At 41.1% G+C, this 11305-nt stretch overlaps 1 long non-coding RNA gene across 1 annotated transcript; it reads right to left on the bottom strand.

The window, feature by feature from the left end:
• Positions 1-5543: 5543 nt before the first annotated feature.
• LOC138969135 (uncharacterized) lies at positions 5544-10071 on the bottom strand. Its single transcript, XR_011456381.1, has 3 exons — positions 9356-10071; positions 7998-8181; positions 5544-5700 (listed from the first exon to the last, which is right to left on the bottom strand). It is a non-coding gene; the product is annotated as an uncharacterized lncRNA (long non-coding RNA).
• Positions 10072-11305: the final 1234 nt, after the last annotated feature.

Below are 11305 nucleotides of genomic sequence, written 5' to 3'. Positions count from 1 at the left end.
AAGCACCAATCAAAAAATTGCTCCAGGGGCTTGCAACGTAGTACTATATATGACCTTACTGGGAGAATGCAAGTTTCCAGTACAAAGGACCAAACATTTCTTACATACTGCCTGACCAAAATCCTCACAAACACTGACCACACTCTATACAAGAACCACTTAACAAGGGTAGAAGGAGAAAGAGAATCCGTTAGTCGCCTCATACGACATGCGGGGTGCAGAGAAATTGTTTGTTTGTTTATTTGTTGCTTAACGTCCAGCCGACTACGCAGAGCCATATCAGGACGAGGAAGGGGGGGATGAAGGGGGCCACTTGTCAAGCGATTCCTGTTTACAAATGCACTAACCCATTACTTGTGTCCCAGCAGGCTTTAGTAAAACTAAATTAATACCTACTGGAAGATTACCAGTTTCCAGTATGTTAAAATAGGCTTAACCTATCTACTGCTGGACTTACATCAGAACACTAACAGATTAAACTATACATGAATCGCGAGACAAGCGGCAAGAGAAGAGATTTTTGGAAAAAATACAGGTGAATGAGCAAGAAGGCAGAAAAAAGAAAAGAATTCATGAAGAAAAAGAGAGCATGACAGGAAAGAGGAACCAAAAATCTACCTAACAGCAAACTAGAAAGCTCCTGCGGTTCCAAAAACAGGAGGGGCTTTTAATTTCATAACCGCAGTGCCCCACTGCGGGAAATAAGGATGTGGAAAAGAAGACTTTTGGTAAGTGAAATAAAGGTGATGGATCCAGTCAGGTAGAAATAAGACAACAAGAAAAGAATTGGAAAACTGCAGGGAATAGTAGGGAGAGTTTTCTTGGAAGGAAATATAGGTGAAAGGACTGGTAAGGCAGAAATAAGACAAAAGAAGAGAAGAAACAGAACCGTTAGTCGCCTCTTACGACATGCTGGGTAGCATCGGGTAAATTCTTTCTAGTCCCAACCAATATGGGACTCCCCCTAACCCGCGGGGGGTCCATTTTGAATTATGGTACGAAGAAAGGTAAACATTATGACACTCGTTGCAAATGAAAAATATGGTTAAATCTAATGATTTTTGTCCTGTTATATGTTCAGTGCGTGTTACATCAAATAAATATGGTAAGGCCTCCAAAAAAAATATATAAATAAAAAAAATTTAAAAGCTAGACTTTGAATTCAAACTAATATTTGTTGTCATTTTTTTGTTTCCTGACACATAGTTGATTTTTTACTAAAGGCACAGTGCAGCTCACAGCCTTCGTTTTGCATTTTTGTTGCAGCTGAGTGCATTTACAGTTCAAAAATCCTCCTATGGTAGTAAAACAAACCCAAAACTACCCTTCGACGACATCTGTGATGCTCGACAGTTTCTTGTTCACGCGAGTGCATAAATTAACCTAATTATTACATGGTGTTTGGTCGGAGTTCGATTCAACTGAGTGATTCCGGCCTCCATTTTGTTTTACACAAACTCATGATGATGTCTGACATAGTTTGCTAGTGACGTGTCTTTTAGTGCATGATGTGGTGATCTACCTGATCTAAATTTAGATAAAAAAAATAGGTCAAGACCAGCCGGGTCCGAGTACGAAATTAATTCGCAAACAAAATCGCAGTTCTTGACTCTTTGGGTGCAAGTCAATGAAACTTGGTAGTTCTTCTAACGGACAGCTGCCTGAGGTATGACTAAGAGCCCCAGGGGCTCCGTGCACCTGAATTTGACAAGTTCAGTACCTTTAAGCTTTGTAACAACAGTTAGGTTTAGTAAACCAAGATAACATTTTATATGATAAAAGCAGCATGCGACATTCTCTTTGTTGTTGCTGTATGTTGTTGTTGATATTTTTTTGTTCATTGTGGTGGATTGGGATGAGTGTTTTAAAAGAGGCCAACCTGAGGTTCTGCATTTATGTGCTTGGGACCTTAATTCACAAAAATACTTTCTTAGAACTGCCAAAGAAAATAAATTTGATGTTGTGGTGAGAGAGGTTGTTGTTTATTTTGTCATCCATTTTCCTTCAAATATCATACATATATATATATACATGTATCACCACTCTGCCACTATGAGTATGATTTGATGGTTTTGTGTTTACCCGACACCAAAAATGTGAGTAACCTGTACTTTTGTTTTGAAAACCACAATTGCCTTTCATATGACAACACATTGCCTGTGTCTGCTACAGTGGAACACCCTCTTTAGACTTTATTTTGGAAAATAAGATCATAGAATTTCTCAGGGCATATACATGTTCAGACATTGTCGACAAGGAAATCTGAACAAAGCAAGGGCTGAAATGGGATTAGGAAAGGGGGGAGGGGGGGTGTCTGTAATAGGAAGGGGGCTGGAGGGGGACCGGGAGGGGGGTCTAAAAGGGGTTCCACTGTAAATAGACGAGATTTCATACACGAGACAATGATTACAAATGCCAACAACTATTCCAGAATGGGAAGTTAAAAATAGTATCTTGGTAAGTTTGAATCCACTTGCCACAAATTCCTCGACATTATTCATCGTATTGTAACCGAAGCAACCTTGTAGCAACCATATCGATATCCGGCGGACATATTGACTTATTGTCGGAATTTGGGGCGAGACTTTTGATTCAAAACGAACACAATGAGATTAGGTTTAAAAACATTCCTATAAAATAAACTCCATTAAATAGAGGAGCAATACTTGTGAGGCATAAACAGTATTTAATGCCAACAAGAAGAGCAAACGCTCGATCGAGTCACTTTCGCAGTTCTGAATATTATATGAGGCATCAGATGGACAGGAAGAAATTGCTATTCACAACACAATGAGTCACGTTCACATAAAATTTGAGCCCGGTCACTTTTATAGTTTCCGAGAAAAGCCCAACGTTAAGTTGTGTGTTGCCGAACAGAAAAGGCTAGTTATCTCCCTTGTTTTTCTGATAACGTTCGTAAAAGGCTACAGATGTAAATACTTTGATGTAAAGAATAATCCTACAAAGTTTCAATCACATCCGATGAACTCTGTCAAAGATATAAAATGTCTAATTTTTCCTTTGACGCTGACCTGTGACCTTGAAAAAGGTCAAAGGTCAACGAAACCATCGTTAAAGTGTAGAGGTCATTGGAGGTCACGACTAAACAAAATATGAGCCCGATCGCTTTGATAGTTTCCGAGAAAAGATATAAAATGTCTAATTTTTCCTTTGACGCTGACCTGTGACCTTGAAAAAGGTCAAAGGTCAACGAAACCATCGTTAAAGTGTAGAGGTCATTGGAGGTCACGACTAAACAAAATATGAGCCCGATCGCTTTGATAGTTTCCGAGAAAAGTCCAACGTTAAGGTGGTGTCTACGGCCGGCCGGACGGCCGGCCGGACAGACTAACACTGACCGATTACATAGAGTCACTTTTTCTCAAGTGACTCAAAAATGTCCCCCCCCCCCCCCCCCCCAATATTTTGGACGTCAAGCGGGGTTTGCTTTTTACAGCGTTTCGGTTTTTCGTTACATCTGCAAAGTGGCCGACTGCGAACGTTATCAGTTCATTGGAATGACTCTCCAACAAAGTTAGCTACTGCGAGAGAGTAGGGAAGAGCGAACCTTTGCATACTAACCAGTCTAACCAGAGGTAAGTTTTCATGTTTCATTCTTTTATTTAGAGTTTGCTGTGTGTACTCGTTTGCCGCAATGTGTCACTCACTCTCTGTAGTCTGTCAGTGTCATGCGTCATTATCAACATCCTCAAAGAGTCTAAGTCAAACCACAGGCAGAAGGTATCGTTCACTGGACCACTACTTTCATAGAAAGACTACAAGGTATGTCACTCAGCTTCGAGTCGTCTGTGTTCTTGGAGTCGCTTCCTGCGGACAATTTTTTTGATCAAGACGGTTGGCCTCTTCCCACAGTCTGTGTAAGGTCAAATAAATACAGTTGAATGATTGTTTTAACTATATGTACCTTTAATTTTCAGCTGCCGTACGCTGCAGGTTGTTTCTTTTGACGAAGCAAAGATATATCTGTAAGGACACACTAAAAATCTCTCTGAAAAACCTTGATATTCAGTTCCAATAATGGCGTAGCATAAGCTATACTGGTGCCCAGACCGCGGAAAACAGAATAATCCACATTGCAGAGCAAAAGCGCACAATCCAGAAAACCAGGGCAGCCACAACCCCAACAGCTGAACACTCGCATGCGGAACGGGAATCCTGGCCCGGACAAGCTTATCAGTTATCTACTGGACAGACTAGAGATCCAAGCATACCATGAGCCTGCGGTCATCTTCCAAAACAAAGGACGAACAACATTTACAATGAAGGTAAATCTTCTGGTTGTTTATGTTGGAGCTACACATAGCTCATTGATTAACAACAATATGTGGAGACAAGTCTCACTGTATAACCATTGAGTGGCAAACATATGCTTGTGTATTTTATGAGTGGCACAATCCTGGTCAAAATTCAGTATGCTTCAGACAGTGATGCTTATCATATTGAACTAGGAAGATAGTGACTTTGCTGGTCATCATTGACATTGATCTAAATTAACCAATCAGTGCTTTATAACCAATTTTAAACTAGAACATTTGGAATTAATGGCGTTTAATTCAGAGGAATTTCTATCAATTTCCTCTCAACATCGTCAATTACTTAAGTTTGTGTGTAAGATAACCATAATTTTATTGTTTTGCTATACTAACTATCAATCACTGTAGTTTTATTTACTACGTTGTGTTGTGGTTTTTTTCAGGTATTATGTTCTAAACTTTGTTGCTTATTATTGTACTATCGTTTTAGGGTCACAGTTATTTTACAAATATCATCTTCTAGTTTTGGTTTTGTGCTCAGCTGTTAGTGTGCCTCGCATTTCTCGCTTAGGTTGTCTCCCCCTTTTTGTAAACTCATATTTTTTAATTAGCATTTTTGGTTATTTGGTACGTCTGGTCATCTTATAACAAAAATGTCATTGAACTGAAAAAAGAAATAATAACTTAGTTTCATATTTGAACATTTGGCAGTATGTTTCTTGTGAGCCAGAAAGATCTCACCAGGAACCCAACCTTTACCCAGTTAATTCTACACATTAAAATTTAAATGGAAAATTACGAAACACATAAGAACATGCAACTAAATACACACTGGCAGTACTTGTTATCTACAATCAATTGATATACGGTATACGACACATCCTTGAAACACATAGAACAGTTCTCAAGAAAGAACATTGGCAATTTCCAGTCTTTTTTGTGTTGCAGACATGCAGTGATCACCACCACATTGACCTCCGTCCTCGTCTTCATCTTCACTCTCCGACAAGTCAATGCCGTCCTCGTCCACGCCATTTTCTATGATAAAGTTATGTAGGACACATGCTGAAAAAATTAACATTGGAACTTCACGGATGTTCGTCATCTTGAGATCCTTCAGTCTGCGGAATTTTCCTTTCAACAAACCAATAGCCCGCTCCACGTCAACTCTTGTCCTTGCCTGGGCTCTGTTGTAGGCAGTTTCCACAGGGGTCAGATGGCCGTTGTCGCGGAATGGAACCAGCAGGTACTTGCGGAGACTGAGGTAGGCCGAGTCCCAGATCATATGGTACTCTGGAGGCAGCTTACTTGCGTCAGACTCCAACACTCCATGGAGATCTGAGTTGGGGAAAACTCGGCTGTCATGCACGGACCCAGTGTAACCCGTAAACACATCCAGAAAGAGGAGGTCTTTGTCGCATACAACCTGAAACAAGTCGCGTAAATCAATATAAAAATAATCTATCAGCCTGAAACTAAAAACCAACCACAACAGAGGCTACATGTATATCCTAATGCTTCGCTAGCCTAAACCATAAGACTGAGCTGACCACAGCTCCTCTCTGCAGAACATGCGAATGAGGTGCCTACTGTCCCATATAATTCATTTATCATTGAGTGCATTTTCAGCGTAACCATGACATGCATATGAAATGATAACGAATAATAAAAAAAAATCATGTCTTTGAAGCTGGTAAACATCCCCATTATCACACCGGGGACTGTGTTCCGCCTTATTTCAGCCGGGCTCGTTGTTACTCCGTTTTCAGCCAGGCTCAGTGTCACGCAAACGAAAGTGTCTTCATAAAAACACAAACTATGACTTTCACACTGATTTAAGCTAAAATTGATGAATGTCAGTAGAAAGAAGAATAATTGTTTTCTTTGTAGACAGCTAAAAACGTCTTTTGCTTACCTGGTTAATTGACAATAGCCGAATGGAAGGCATGCATGCGGTTTTTTTAGTGAAAAATGAAGGTTCAACGTACATTTCTCTCAAACATGGATTTGAACAACAAATATTCCTCTATTTTTACTATTTTGGGTAAAGCTATAATCATCTGTATCAATTGCGTGCTTCAATGCATCCTCACTATGTCATAAGAAGCAATCAAAACAAGCAAGTGGTGTACGTTTTGTTCCGCGCTGGGCCTCCTGCATTTTTGCACTGGGCTTGCTTTTGTTCTGGGTGTCCAGCGCGGAACAAAACTCGCCTGACATGGGTTTTGGTTTTACTTCTCGTGCCTCAACGCAGGTTCGGGAAAATGCATCAGCATAACAGCAAGAAACTATAGAACAAACTTATGATACAGAAAAACCATAACATGATACCATTGCTTATCATTTCTTCAGTTTGATCAGCTTTTTTGCCCAAAAAGCGACAACCCGCATGTATTTCAAGCCGATGGGGGTCACATAATAAACCTTGTCAGATAAAAATAACACCAATAGAGAGACAAATTACTTAGGTTAGTGCTAAAAACATCCGTTCCTGGAAATGAGTTTTTTTTTAGAAGACATAGTTTGTACTTTAGTGCAGACACTTACGTTTGCGTGACACCAAGCCCAGCTCAAAACGAAGTAACAACGAGCCCGGCTGAAATAAGGCGGAACACAGTCCCCGGTGTGATTATCCATGCTTAGTCAAGAAATGCTTGAACAAATTTTTAATAAATTTGATCAGAAAGTGCTGTCTCAACTTTCACTAAAAGCGGTATATGACATGTATCTAACAACAGGAAAAGAAAAGTCAGAGAAACGATGTGTAGGTACATTTTCATGATGGTTTTCTTGGAATAAATCCACACACCATCATAATTCATACTTGTCTGAACTCCCAATATCGGTTTAAACATTTAATATTTCTCACGTAAACCATCACAGATACTGTCAGGCTTTTACACACAGTACAAACACCCTTTCATTGAAACACTCACCCCTTGAGAACATAGATGCTTTCCGTAAAAAGCGAGCAATTTTCACACAAAAATTGTTTTGCATGGTTTATCTTACCCCGGAGCCATCGACATCGTGAACTCTGTTATTCCACTTTCCCTTTTTGACAAAGCAGTCGTCAGGAATTTGAATGCGACTCGCTGTGAGCTTGTCTGCAATAGCACGTTATTATGTACCTCTGACTATGCACGAAACAAACGGCTGTGGTTCACAAGAACCCTCGTGATGACTTTTGACTATTCACAGGAACTGGCACACCTTACGTGAACCTGCTTCCGGGCGTTCCTTATTTTAACTTTAAATACTTCGAGTTTTAATGATCTTGTCTTGATGAAAAAATATTTATTTTATGATTTAAGAATGTTTGTGTAACACGCTGTCAATTTATTATTTAGATTTGAAAAGTTCGGTCTAGCGCCAAAACGCACCTCGGTCCGATTGTCTTGAAGACAATCCGCAACATTAAATCTTTGAAAATTACTCGCTCAGCCTCTTTACGTAGGGCACCTAGGATGTTCCCTTTGGTGAGCGTGATGGTTTACGGGAGGCGCACTTTGCCTTTAAATACTTGTCTTTAAATTCAAAGATTCAAATAGTGACTTAAAATTACAGTAGATTCCAATTATGAAATGACACTGCTAGTGTTACTCCAGTATTTCAATAGGGAATAAATACACAGGCACCATAATGGTCAGGTCCTCCAACCTTTCAGTTCTGCCAACATTAACAATCCACCTATCTGAAACAGAAAGTGATCAAATCTGTTACCTGGAGATGCATCGCTGGGAAACCTTTGCGGCAGATGTACGCGTCGCTGTTCTCAACCCTGGTTCCTGGTATCTTTATGTAGGTCCCACCAATCGCTCCAACTACGCCGGGAAACCAACTCTGGCTGCCCATTTCCCAGCTAATCGAGCCAGGTCACATCTTGGTGGCCACTGGATGACATCTCCTGTAAAGAACAGAAAATTGCATTAAAATATGCTGATCACAGTGTTAATTTTATTCAAAATTATCTGACAGTTTACCCATGTCTGTACTATTTACAATTAAAGTTACAGGTCTCCCAGTCCCAGCCACACGCCGGGGAAGTGTTACGACAGAAAAAATTGCCGTTTGTTACGATAGCATTCTGCAGTCCCATAGTCAACAAGGTTTCGAGCCCGAAAGGTGTGTAACTTCCAAACTAATAATTATTGTGGCGTAATTATCGAAGCCAGCAAAGTTTATTTGTTCTCAGCGGATTTATGATTGCATGAGGATTAACATGTTATCGATTTAATTTTTGAGGCTTCTGTTTTAGATTTGTGACAGTCGTATTTGTTGAAATTGTTTGATTTGGGGATTTCTTTTTAAATGGTGGAGATTACAAGAGGCTTGAAGCAACAACGGTCATTTGATCAGGTAATGTGATGTATCATAACTGAAATGCATCAATAGCAGTGTCCCAATATTCAAGTGTGTTTGTGTCATCGGCTGAGAAAAAGAGCATGTGTATTTTTTTGGTACGCGTCGCCGTGCTAGCAGTTACGACCGCCAGCGATGCACTGATACGGCCGCCCCACTTTTCTGTTACGACCGCCGACTGTTTCGGCTACGGCAGCCGGCACTCATTTTATTCGTTTAATAATGTTATTGCCAAAGTTTATGACAGTTTGCAAACAAATATGAACGGGTTTCACTGCACATCGGTTGTGCACCGTCGTGTTATCAGGAATTTTGATTCCCTGCCCTCTTTTATTTAATATCGCATTCGTCACAGTTTATATCTAGAGTTGTTCTACTTCCAGTTAAGCGTGCACATAGTTTCAACGGGCATGTACATGACAAGTTCAAATGTCAATTGTCAAAATCAGTCGCTGAAAATCCAACTCGGTCTAAAAGACGGACACAAAGGAATCCCACTCACCAATTACTCGGGTGAGTCAGGGGGGAGATTGGGGTGAGGTGGGGGTTAATAACTAGGAGTCAAATTCAGATAAAAAAAAGATTTGAACTGGGTATGCATTACTGTTGTCAATATTTTTGAAGAAGAAAAATGCCTCTCTACAAAACTTTGATTGTAATTAGTTACCTTGATGCGTCTATGAGTATGAGACACTGAACCGCCTAAATATCTTTCTTACCTGCACAATCTGTATATCCAGGACTTTCCCCAGTCCCTGTTCGATGAGAGTGTATGTGCCATATTTGGCACAGTGTCCTGGGCTATCTGACCGCCCATCACCAATCAGCTCTAGACTTCTTCCCTCGTCCTGAAGCTGCGAAATGAGCTCTGACTGCTCCCGTTTCCATTTTCTTTCCACTGTAGAAAAAATGAAGTGCCGCTGATGCCAGAAGAACGTGCTCTCCAAAATGTAACGCACATTGAGCAGGTAAAACAGCCGGAGAATTTTTTTCGGGCTGCAGCCAGAGAGCACAACAGCTGATGACAGGAGCAGGTTCCCGCAGGGCATCTGCTTTATGTACGGTTGGCTGGTCCACTCTCTGAAGAAACAGCACTTGGAGCAGTCTTGTCGGACGTGGATGCAAGATCCAACTGTCTTCGATATGAAGGCCTTCGCAGGGTGAGAGCATCGAGGACAACTCTCAAACAGCTGCATCAAGTTTGCCTGGAAGACAATGTACTTGTCTTCCAGGTCGGGGCTGGGTCTCGGCTCAGGGGCATTCCTAAAACACACAGGTTATACACTTTCTTAGCACATAAAGGGTTACTATGGAAACTACATGTGCCATACACAAGAACAAATTGTTTCACTGCTAGTGCTATGGATATAATTACTTCATGTTATACATGTCGCAATGACAGTGAAATCCAGTATAACAAAAACATTAAGATGAAATTAGCTTCTTACTTAATAATAATAATAATATGGGAGATTTATAGAGCGCTTTACATTCTCAAAGCGCTTTACAATGACAAACATACATAATACATACAAAGCAAAGCAAAAGCATGTGCAGCAGCATTCAGCACACAAGTGAACAACGAAACTCAAACACTACATCAATACAATCTGCAAGCATACTAACACAGGCAAAACATTCAAACATTCAAACACCTGATTCAAAAATGCACCATGTTGAAATAAAATTAATCAAAATACTGGGTGAAGAAGTGTGTTTTAAGGTTTGATTTGAAGGAACAGAATGTTTGGCAGTGTCGGATAGAGTAAGGGAGAGAGTTCCACGCAACGGCAGCAGAGTGGGAGAAGGCTCTCTGGCCGTGCTGTTTGCGACTAAAAGAAGATAGACGGAATATTCTAGTGTCTACAGAGGAGCGGAGGGATCGTGAGGGTGTATAGAGTGTGAACAGGTCAGACAGGTAGGATGGGGCTGAGCCAGATATTATTTTGTAGCAGATACAGCAGCACTTATATTGGATTCTCAGCTCTACAGGGAGCCAATGCAGTTTCTTTGCAAGGGGGAACAGGACTGGGACCGAGGGGCTTTGCAGACAAGCCGGGCTGCAGAATTTTGAACGCGCTGCAAAGGATGGATGACAGACTGAGGACAGCCAATGAGAACAGAATTTTCGTAGTCTAGTCGAGAAAGAATGTAGGAGGAAACAAGGGTCTTGGTGGCATCTTCGGTAAGGTATGGGCGGATAGAACCTATTCTCTTAAGCTCGATGTAAGCGGACTGACAGACTTTCATAACATGGTGTTTCATGGAGAGATCGCTATCAAGAAAGATGCCAAGATCACGGACGGAGTCTGAGAATTCAATAGTACTGCTGCCCAAAAGTGATAGAAGGAGGGAGAGAGAGAGAGGAGGAGATGGAGGATTTGGTGAAATGAATGGCTTCTGTTTTGTCACAGTTAAGTCTAAGCTTGTTAGTGGACATCCAGAGTTCAACGTCAGCAATGCAAGACTGAAGGGAGGTGGTCATCTGGGCGTATTCTGAGGGAGTCGCTGAGTTCTGAAGCTGAGTGTCGTCAGCAAACATTTCGTGGGAAACGGAATGTCTGTCGATGAGGTCAGTCAGAGGGGAGGTGTACATGATGAACAGCACGGGCCCGAGCACAGAGCCCTGGGGAACGCCAAAAAGGAGGGAGGTTTCCTGGGATGGGGAC

The sequence above is a fragment of the Littorina saxatilis genome, linkage group LG6, assembly GCF_037325665.1.
Source record: "Littorina saxatilis isolate snail1 linkage group LG6, US_GU_Lsax_2.0, whole genome shotgun sequence".
Taxonomy (NCBI): Eukaryota; Metazoa; Mollusca; class Gastropoda; order Littorinimorpha; family Littorinidae; genus Littorina; species Littorina saxatilis.
Note: the sequence above shows the minus strand (reverse complement) of the source record. Positions and strands in the feature narration are given on the sequence as shown.